Source organism: Erpetoichthys calabaricus, chromosome 11 (genome assembly GCF_900747795.2).
Source record: "Erpetoichthys calabaricus chromosome 11, fErpCal1.3, whole genome shotgun sequence".
Classification (NCBI taxonomy): Eukaryota; Metazoa; Chordata; class Cladistia; order Polypteriformes; family Polypteridae; genus Erpetoichthys; species Erpetoichthys calabaricus.
Window position 1 is genome coordinate 67,135,981 of NC_041404.2, and position 11,258 is coordinate 67,147,238.

Genomic DNA, 11,258 nt, shown 5'->3' on the forward strand with positions numbered 1-11,258 from the left:
GTAATATATACTGTATGCTAACAAGAGTCATTACTAATATAGAAGCAGTTGGAACCTGACCAAAATTAATGATAAAAATGTAAATATAAATTTCTTGACACTCCATATAAAGCAAACCTATACTTTATCAGAACATTACTCACACACTTAACAAAATGCAGGTTGAATGTCTATGGCAGTATCAAGCCTTCTAAAAAAACTGCAACATTTAAGTTGTTTACTATTATAGTTATGAAAAACGAGAGATTAAAAAAAATCTACATTTTTATTTTAAACAATTAAGTATCTTATTTTCATTGTTTTCTTTATGTGAACACTCTTAATATCACCGCATACAATTCTTGCTATGTACAGTAAATGCATTGTTCTTCGGGTAAATTTCATGCACAGGCACCACCATGTGGCCTAATGCAGAAATAGCATCTCTTTCCCATAACTGTAAATCTTCTTTCTTTTTCTTTCTTTCTTTTTCTTTCTTTCTTTCTTTCTTTCTTTCTTTCTTTCTTTCTTTCTTTCTTTCTTTCTTTCTTTCTTTTCAAAGGAATCCTCTTAAATAAAATATAAGTGAAAATAACAAAATGTTTTTAAACAAATTATCAGGAAAATCCTAAACACACAGCTAGATGGCATGCAAATACAGTAGAGAGAGTGCTTGGGGTGGGATACCAAAACTTACTGATGTCCATCCATCTTTTTACTATTTCTGCAAAATCCAGTTGAGAGCCGCAGACAGCCAGAGCCTGCCCTGGCAGGAATCAAACCTGGACATGACAAACGTCCATCACAATACTCAGAACATTTCAAAATACCAGTCAACATTATCTACATGCATTTTGGATGTGAGATGAAAACTGGAGTTAATGTAAAATCCTATGCAAACATTTACTTTATACTTAAACGGCTAAGGAAGTTCTAAATAGTTTTCTTGATCATTTATATTTCTGATCATTTTAATATATTACTATTAATCCCAGCATACAATAATATTCTCAAACCCACTTTACCTCTTTGAGGATCGCAAGCAATCTGTCTTAACAGTATCAATCCACACAGAGTCAATTTAGAACCACCAGTTAAACTAATGCTCATCTAAAAAAAAAAGCCATGCAGACACAGAGAGATTATATGAACTTTTCATGTACGATGATGCAACACTACAACTGTGAAGCAGCACACTAAACTCTGCTCTACCACTTAGAATCAATGCTAACATTTTTCTAGATTGTTAAATAATTTAATGGGATGCACTAATTAAACTTTAAACATCATATATTATGTAATAGTATATAACAGCATTGTGAGATATTCTTGGGAAAATTTTGCACATTTAATACCCTAAAGCCTTTAGCATGTTACTAGTGTTTCTGACTGTGAAGCCTTTAATTTCTTTTTGCTAGCATTTAACCCCATCTCTGTGAATGTATATTTTTGTAGGGCATGCCATGCAGAGTACTCTGAATTCCTCAAAAGACAATAACTAGTAAAATAGAGGGGCAATCCAATCCTAGTCCCTAGTGTCAACTAGTAAAAATCAAAGGGTGCTCACAATTCTGTTTGCTCAACTTATTGGAATCTGTTAGTGTTTGTACTTATTTAAAAACATGGATATAGATCAGCCTCCTCTATGGGACCTGATGAGCCTAAACATTATAGCATACTTGAAGTCACATAATACTATGTTGTTGTAGTTTAGTTGCTCAATAAGTCTTCATGTATTCATTGTCGGAATCATAAAGAAGAACTAATCGACTGAAAATAAAGATCGGGACGCCACTTAAAATTAAAATCTACAACTGCTATAAGGCACACTTTTCCTGCATCTTTTAAAAGCTACGTAGTGGAGTACTGGTGTTCACAAGTTTCCCCAAGCATGCCAATTTCAGTGGCACACTTTTAACATTAGAACTGCCAACACTCCTGAATAATAAAATTATGCATGAACAGCACATTTTTTGCAAAGTTTTACTTTGAGCAGGACAGAAGGAAGTGATGCTGAAATTCTTTGCCTCTCTTCATGTTGTAATTGTAATCTGTCAGAGCTTTGTGTTTCACTGTGTTAATTGCGCAAAAGTTCACCTCATAAGTAGAAGTGCTGACAAAAAAAGATCACTTTTTGCACACAGTATTGAACAGTTGGATACTGAAGCATAAGGCCATGGGACTGTAATTAATTATGGAGAATATCCTTAATTTTAATTTCAATTATTTCACTCCAGCTGTGCACAGTTTAAAAACAGGTCTGCTATCACAAACAAAAAAACAATGCAGACAAGTTAAAGTGATCCTCGATAAAATTGAAAAAAATTTTATTCCATAATATCTATGAATCTGGTCTCAAATAATTCTGTACTAATATATTCCAAATTATACAAATGAGTCACACCAGAAATCAACAATCCAGGAGCTACCTCTATAATTTTCTTGAATTAGAGAAAATGCAAAAAATGTTCATCAAGGTTAATGTTATCTTGTTTTTGAATAACAAAATGGCATACTGCATTTTACAAAGAAATTTGCTTTAGCCATGAAACTTAATATCAAGCCTACTGAAATAATGAAGGTGTGATTAGTTGCGTCCTCCATGTTCTCCAAGTGCATTTTCATCTTGCTTTTCAGCTAATGAAATTCCTTCAAATGAGGTGTCAAACTTGGATATCTTTTTAGTACTTTACCCTGAAAACCCACCTCACTGTGAATTATAAGTTCACTGCACTACTAGAAGAGCTGAAATCTTTCTGTTATCAAGAGCCCTCGAAAAAATTTAATTATAGCCTAAATTCTTACAGCCTAATTCACATCTTGGATATTTGCATTTTGGAGTGTGGCTACAAGTGTATGAAGCAGTGGAAAGTCACAAGTTTGGGTTTTTGCCTTTTACTTATGAAGTTGATCACTTGAATTATATTTGGTCCTCCATCCATCCATGCTTAGAGATACTAAGTTATGCCAGTCAAAGTAATCCTACTAACAAAAATCAAGAAATTAAAACTATTTTATCACCTAGTGTGATACCTCTGTGGTTTTACTAATGCTCCTTTGGAAAAGCAACCTATGCGCATAACATTTACATGTCTATACATTTGACAGATAATAGGCCATAGTACAACTGCTCTTCAGATATCCTTGTTTAGCTATTGGCAGTGTCATTTACAATTACTTCTGCTCTTTTCATATTTTTATATCAGACTGTTGTAAAACTTAAATATACTTTAGAATGGCATTTTAATGGGCGGCACGGTGGTGTAGTGGGTAGCGCTGCTGCCTTGCAGATTGGAGACCCGAGTTCACTTCCCAGGTCCTCCCTGCGTGGAGTTTGCATGTTCTCCCCGTGTCTGCGTGGGTTTCCTCCGGGTGCTCCGGTTTCCTCCCATAGTCCAAAGACATGCAGGTTAGGTGGATTGGCGATTCTAAATTGTCCCTAGTGTGTGATTGGTGTGTGTGTGTGTGCCCTGTGATTGGCTGGCACCCTGCCCGGGGTTTGTTTCCTGCCTTGCGCCCTGTGTTGGCTGGGATTGGCTTCAGCAGACCCCCGTGACCCTGTACTTAGGATATAGCAGGTTAGATAATGGATGGATGGATGGCATTTTAATACTATAATTAGCATGACTTATTTTTGTTGAGGCTAAATAATACTGTTTTACATTTTGAGTGTCAGCAACTTGTTTCTTTTGTTTTGCTACATTCTATGTTACCATAAGAAAAGATTGTGTCAAATGCTCACCAACCATTCCATTTACTTATTCAGCTGATGCCTTTATCCAAAGTAGCTTGCAGTGTTTATAGTACAATTGGTTACATTTCTTTTGGTTTTCTATTTGGAACACTGGCTGGTTAAGTGACTTGCTCATGGTGACACAGCATCAGTAGCAGGATTTGAACCCACAACTACACCACACAATAGATATTTGTATATAAAATCAACATAAACTTTACTAAAATGTTGTTCAGGATTACTGCACTCCAGAAGTGCAACTGATGGATTCAGATTAAGAAAATGCATTTGCTACAATCATAGCAAATCCCCACCAATATAAATTCCTGGCTATGCCCTTGTCTACGTTGCCCCAACACAAGTAAATAATCCATAGACTTTTGGCTTAGGCACAGTTTATTTTCTGACCTTTCTCTGTTTCAGTGGCACTCACCATGGCAGCTTTATCATCATTTTCATGATTTTTTTAATCTTCAAACCAAAAAAACTCGATTGTTTCCCCATTTTGCAACATACGCTAGATATTGCTTATTTTTCCACTTTCCCATTCAAATGGAAGGTCATAGGAACGCATTAATGATCAGTGTGCTGTTTTCTTTTGTTTCCTGAGTATTATTGATTTTTTTAAATATATATTTTTTGCTGTCTTGGTAATATAATTGGTTTTCATCGACGTCACTGATAGAAAAAATAAAACATTGCCAGTCATTTGCAGGTTGCATAGTCCGAGTATATGACATCATGACTCCTCCATTATAAAAAATGTCAACACATAGTAAATTATATTTGAATTTTAAGACCCCTCAAAGAGACAACCAGCAAAAGAATAGCACTCAAGAAATTGCAAAAAGAAAACAATAATTAGGGAAATATTTCTTGTTACATGCTTTTGCTGAAAGGTATTTTCTCTGTATATCAGAGCCAGCCACTGACACCGACAGTTATATTGTTAAACCATGAAAGACAGCTGTTACACATTTCAACTGCTCCCATGACTAAAGCCTGTTGTGAGCTGAACTGGAGTCTCTAGAAGTTTAAATATTGTAGAAAGCAGTGTTACCCGACTGAACTGGGAGATACTGAGGAGAATGATAGCTTAATTTTCAACTGATTCAGGTATAATGCAAGATACTGTAGCTCAACTCCTTTTTATTTAAATTCTGAAAAGCTTTTTTTTACAATATCAGTAGAACCAAAAGTCAGTACTGCACTCATGCATGACTATAAGATTACAAGGCAAATTACTTCAGAAGGTCCAATAATATGTGAGAAAAATGTGAGAAATAACTACATGTAAAAATGGTTCAAAGTGGTTAGGGTGATGATATAGCACCAAATCGACACATATCAAAAAATAAAAATGCTGAAGTCATGTCTGGAAATGTGCTTGAGTAGGAGAATTTCAGCGCATGATTGCAGAAATTGGCCCTTTTTCAAAATAGGCATTTTTTCTTCTGGGAGGAGTCATTAATGGGTAAACTCTCTTCTGGTTAATCTAAGCAATGACAGAAAGACAAACGAAGAGCTTTTGTAATATTCCTCTAAACAAACATTCTTGTCTGAGTTTTATCAGCTTGCCCACCGATTACGTATAGTAACGATAATAGATCTAAACAATCATACACACCATTGCATCACTTAATGTTTGTAGCCAGCATTTTACATCTGATAAGTACATAAAGTTTGCATGGTGTCTTAAGACTGATGCTCTGCCTTTCTAATGGGAACAACTTTGGTGTTGTCCTGACACAAAAATCGATTTTTAAAAAGGGCAGATGCTTGTCTTGAAGTTAACGTGTGAGAGTCTCCACTGATAGAAAAGAGCACAGTAGTAGGTGCCTTCTCAGTGGAACAAGACAATGCAAGGGTATCTGCTCCTACTCAGTATATACAACTTAATGTAACTGTTACTGTTATTCAGTTATTATTTTCTTACTTACAATAGGAACCATAAGTTTAAATGCTGTATGTGTTTCATTTCAGGAACTTTTTATAATAGCTGTAGTGGGGCGAAATGATGGTCCAGGACAAAGCAGGCTACTTGGGGTACCAACTGAGTAAAAAACCCTGTTTAACTTGAACAAAAATCAGAAAAATAAATGGAAATTAAGCACTTCAATGTGTTATTTAACAACAAGACAGTCCTCTTTGTAGGATGTCGCAAAAGTTTGTTTCTGGCCTGGATCAGCACAGAAACTGGGTCAGCATGTAAATGAGATATCATCCTCTGTGAGCATTCTCCTTTGACACTGTGTGGATTGGAAGGGGTGGGGCTTGTTTTGCTCCAGTGCACTAAAAGGAGAGTTTCTCGAGGCGGCGAGGGAAGAAGGAGACAAGAGACTGTTAGCAGCAGCACCTCCTCTGTCCCGGGGTGGTACTACTTACTTTAGGCAAACCTGGAAAGTGACCCTCTGGCACACGTGTGACACACCTCACATCAACAACATTTTAAGATAAATGGTCATTATAAAAACATAGATCAAATATGGTTATTTTATAAGATTACAACTAAGCAACAATGTTTATTGCATATACTATATTAAATATGCTGACACTGATTAAATATAAAAAAGCAGGTTATCTGAAACTGTTAGTGTACTGACATATGAAAGTTAACAGACTTACCTTAGTAAATATAAATGATTACTGAAATTTTACTGTATTTGTCCAGTTTTGATGCTTTTGTTATGCAGTGCTTTTCAACGATCTTCAATTCTTACACTGCAAAAAATCTATTATTAGAAGTGGAAATACAGAAGCAGAATACACCTCATCCATTACTGGCAATTTAAAAGGAAATAGATTTGCCCCACAAAGCCTCACTTTCAAATTTTGTGAAAAGAGCTAATTGTGCTTATCTCTCTATTATATAAAAAAATCCTGGGACGAGACAAGACTTTTTAGCCTGGGACGAGACATGACTGTTTCAAAGAGATACTTTCATATCCCGCGAGACAAGACTTTGTGCCAAGAGATTTAACCACACCCAGGGCGGGAAATAAAAGACCAAGAGTAGATGACAAGGTAGAACCTCGTAAAGAGGTTCAAAAACGCTGGTGCGATACATATGCAGAGCAGGTTAGAGGAAATGAAAGTACTAAAATTCGAAAGTCTCAAAAAAATTATTGCATTAGCGCAAAATTGTTTGGATTTAAACTTTAAGTCGGAGACTTGTAGATTATGGAGGTGTATCCGCAAGAATTAAAAGATTTGTTGTTTGGTAAAAGTGAAATCCACATACGCAAGCGGCAGAGATGCAAAGTGGCTGGCACGTACCGCAGGCTGGGGGGTTGGCGAGCGAAGTGAACAGGGGGCAAAGCTCCCTAGTTGAAAAATAAGGCAAAATAAACAAGCACATATGCATAAGCTTTCGATATTTCCACTTTTATCTCATTATGGAGTTAGTTCAGAAACAGATCCATATGTGCTTTGACAGCACAATAATGTGACTTATCAGACGTGAGTGCTAATTATTTAACTTCTAGGGTCATAAATTTGTAAGAAGAGATTAAATTATGGCGAGAATAGAGGCTTTTTATTAAGTGCTCTAAACAGTCCCGATAAAGGAATAGAGGCTTAGCATTAATTTTCTGATTACAATGAACACGTCTACAGATGGCTGTCCAAGCATCCATTTATTTTCTAATCTGGTTGTGGGCAAAGTCTCACACACATCCACAATTATGCATATAGGACTGTTGGAAACTGCACTGTGGCAATGATAACAATTGTAGCAATTAATAATCAAGGCAAGTTTCAAAAAGTGGCTATTTGGCTTGTCTACACTGGTGATAACATAAGCTACTCTATTTGTTAATACCAAAATAAAATTATTTAGTATTTCACAAAGTACATCTCCCTATTAATACAACATGTTAACAGAAACACATTTTTGCTGAGAGACACAGTTATCAAGATGGGCAAAACTGCATATTTCATTGCTGAATATAAATATGCAATCACTAAATCTGTGGTATGTACAGTCATATGAAAAAGTTTGGGAACCCCTCTTAATTTTTTGGATTTTTGTTTATCATTGGCTGCGCTTTCAAAGTAGCAACTTCCTTTTAATATATGACATGTCTTATGGAAACAGTAGTATTTCAGCAGTGACATTAAGTTTATTGGATTAACAGAAAATATGCAATATGCATCATAACAAAATTAGACAGGTGCATAAATTTGGGCACCCCAACAGAGATATTACATCAGTACTTAGTTGAGCCTCCTTTTGCAAATATAACAGCCTCTAGACGCCTCCTATAGCCTTTGATGAGTGTCTGGATTCTGGATGGAGGTATTTTTTGACCATTCTTCCATACAAATTATCTCCAGTTTAGTTAAATTTGATGGCTGCTGAGCATGGACAGCCTGCTTCAAATCATCCCATAGATTTTCGATGATATTCAAGTCAGGGGACTGTGACGGCCACTCCAGAACATTGTACTTCTCCTTCTGCATGAATGCCTTTGTAGATCTCGAACTGTGTTTTGGGTCATTGTCTTGTGGGAATATCCAGCCCCTGCGTAACTTCAACTTTGTGACTGATGCTTGAACATTATCCTGAAGAATTTGTTGATATTGGGTTGAATTCATCCGACCCTCAACTTTAACAAGGGCCACAGTCCCTGAACTAGCCACACAGCCCCACAGCATGATGGAACCTCCACCAAATTTGACAGTAGGTAGCAGGTGTTTTTCTTGGAATGCGGTGTTCTTCTTCCGCCATGCAAAGTGCTTTTTGTTATGACCAAATAACTCAATTTTTGTCTCATCAGTCCAAAGCACTTTGTTCCAAAATGAATCTGGCTTGTCTAAATGAGCATTTGCATACAACAAGCGACTCTGTTTGTGGCATAAGTGCAGAAAGGGTTTCTTTCTCATCACCCTGCCATACAGATGTTCTTTGTGCAAGTTGCGCTGAATTGTAGAACGATGTACACCATCTGCAACAAGATGTTCTTGTAGGTCTTTGGAGGTGATCTGTGGGTTGTCTGTAACCATTCTCACAATCCTGTGCATATGCCACTCCTGTATTTTTCTTGGCCTGACACACCTCGGTTTAACAGCAACTGTGCCTGTGCCCTTCCATTTCCTGATTACATTCCTTACAGTTGAAAATTACAGTTTAAACCTCTGAGATAGCTTTTTGTAGCCTTCCCCTAAACCATGATACTGAACAAACTTTGTTTTCAGAACTTTTGAGAGTTGCTTTGAGGATCCCATGCTGTCACTCTTCAGAGGAGAGTCAAAGGGAAGCACAACTTGCTATTGACCACCTTAAATACCTTTTCTCATGATTGGACACACCTGTCTATGAAGTTCAAGGCTTAACGAGCTAATCCAACCAATTTGGTGTTGCAAGTAATCAGCATTGAGCAGTTACATGCGTTCAAATCAGCAAAATTACAAGGGTAACCAAAGTTTTGCACAACCAGTTTTTCACATTTGATTTAATTTCATACAACTAAATACGGCTTCACTAAAAATCTTTGTTCGGAAAACACCCCAGTACTCAGATGTTCCTAGGAAATGAAAGACATACCACTGTTATCTTTTTTGTTGAAAGTAAATTATTATGCAGACTGAGAGGGGTTCCCAAACTTTTTCATATGACTGTATTTGAATGATAAAGATTAATTTACAGGGAACATCAGTTTAGTTCATTTTCTAATCCTGGATTTGTACATAGGCTAAGCAATAACAAAGTCTGCTCATTCACGTATAATTCTTTGAAAATAACACAACAAAAGTAGTTTTCCTAGAGTTCTGAAATAACAGATCGATTTTTTCCTAATCTCACAAAACCAAACATGTAATATTTACATCTGGAGACAATCATGATGGAATGTTGCTTAAATTGGGTGGAAGCATTTCTAAACAAATCCAATGTTTAATGATTTTGGTGCTCAAAGTAGGAGCAGTGATTTTGAACTGCAAAAAAGCAATGACACACTTGACAGCCTGTTCCGACATAGAGCAATCTTCTGATTACAATGAACTATCCACAATTAAAATGTCTCCCAAAAAGACCCCTATTAAACATTTAAATGTATATCATTTGTGTAAAGAGCACAGTGCATGTGTTAAAAATAAACATAACCTGTTGCAAGGGAAAAACATCCTGTAAAATCAGATTATGCACTGGTGTTTGATTTTGAAAATAATGAAGCTTAAGCTTCAGGACACCTAATCCTGGAGGGATCACCATCACTTTATTCCACATTTTTTTTAAATATTGGGTGTCTACCATATGATAATGGATTTTTTTTTAAATAATTAGGGGGCTTTGCCCCCTGCTTGCTTCGCTTGCCAACCCCCATGCCTGCGCTACGCGCTAGCCTCTTTGCGGTTCTGCCACTCGCATATGGGGATGTGGATGTACAATTTACTAAGTATTTTACATTACAGCGAGTAATTAACCATATTAAAAAATAGTAAAATGTAATAATTTGAAAGCAAATTATGTTTCATGTTGCGTTAGAGTTATTCGTTGCATAATACGATTTTGTTCTGTTTGGCTTTGGAATTAACATGAGAAACTTTTTAAACTTACACTTTTACTGTAAAACTTCAGTAAAAACAATTATTTTAATTACATTTTCATCAATATCACATTGAATTTTGATTCTCTGTTTGGACTTTCATCGTTTCAACGCAACATATAACTGCCTGTGATTGAATTTTGTTTCTTTCTCTCTATTAAATAAAACAACTTTTTCGAATGTTTGGCTCTGAGATTTGTAAATTGTCTTTGTAAAAGATATTCTAATGGGAAACTGTTAACGTTTTAATATGAATGGCATATCAAGATCTCCTTTGTCGTCTAATGTTTTCCCCTGAAGATGTACTATGTTACCTTTCTTGGATACATCCTTCCTTCTACAGTAATTCGTGTGGACAAAGACCGGACTTTGCTAACGATTGTAGATATTGAAAGTTGACGTTTTCATCTTCCGCACGTTCACCACAAACTGTTTCAGCATAATCTATTGATATGCATTTAACCAATTTGCTGCGTAACCGATCATCATTTTTGCCATTAATTCGTTTGACTTCATCATTTCTCGGTGCTAGGATTGCCCGTGTACTCATTTTTACATAATACGCCTTCTTTTATTGGGAACTTAAAGTGAGGAAAACTTAAAATTTATAAGAGCTGAGAGAGCAAGGACTGTGCTTGTTAACACCTTTCACATGAATGAGAAGTGAGAGTACCATGTACTGTACGTGGTTGAATATAGTTGAGAGGAGGGCATGACTTGAAAACATCTATGGCCAAAGTCTCTACTCGAGGGACTTGAAAAAATCTTCCTAAAAGTCTCGTCTCGTCACAGGATTTTTTTATATAATAGAGAGATAATATTAATAATATAGGGTATGTCAATACAAAATAATAATTAAAATACAATTAAAAGTTTATTAAAGTATTGTGTAGGCTAGCCATGAATGAAAAACATTGAAATTAAGGCTGTTTAATTTTAAATATATTTAAAATGAAATACTACATAATTTAAAATAGTATTGACATTTATAACAGAAATTG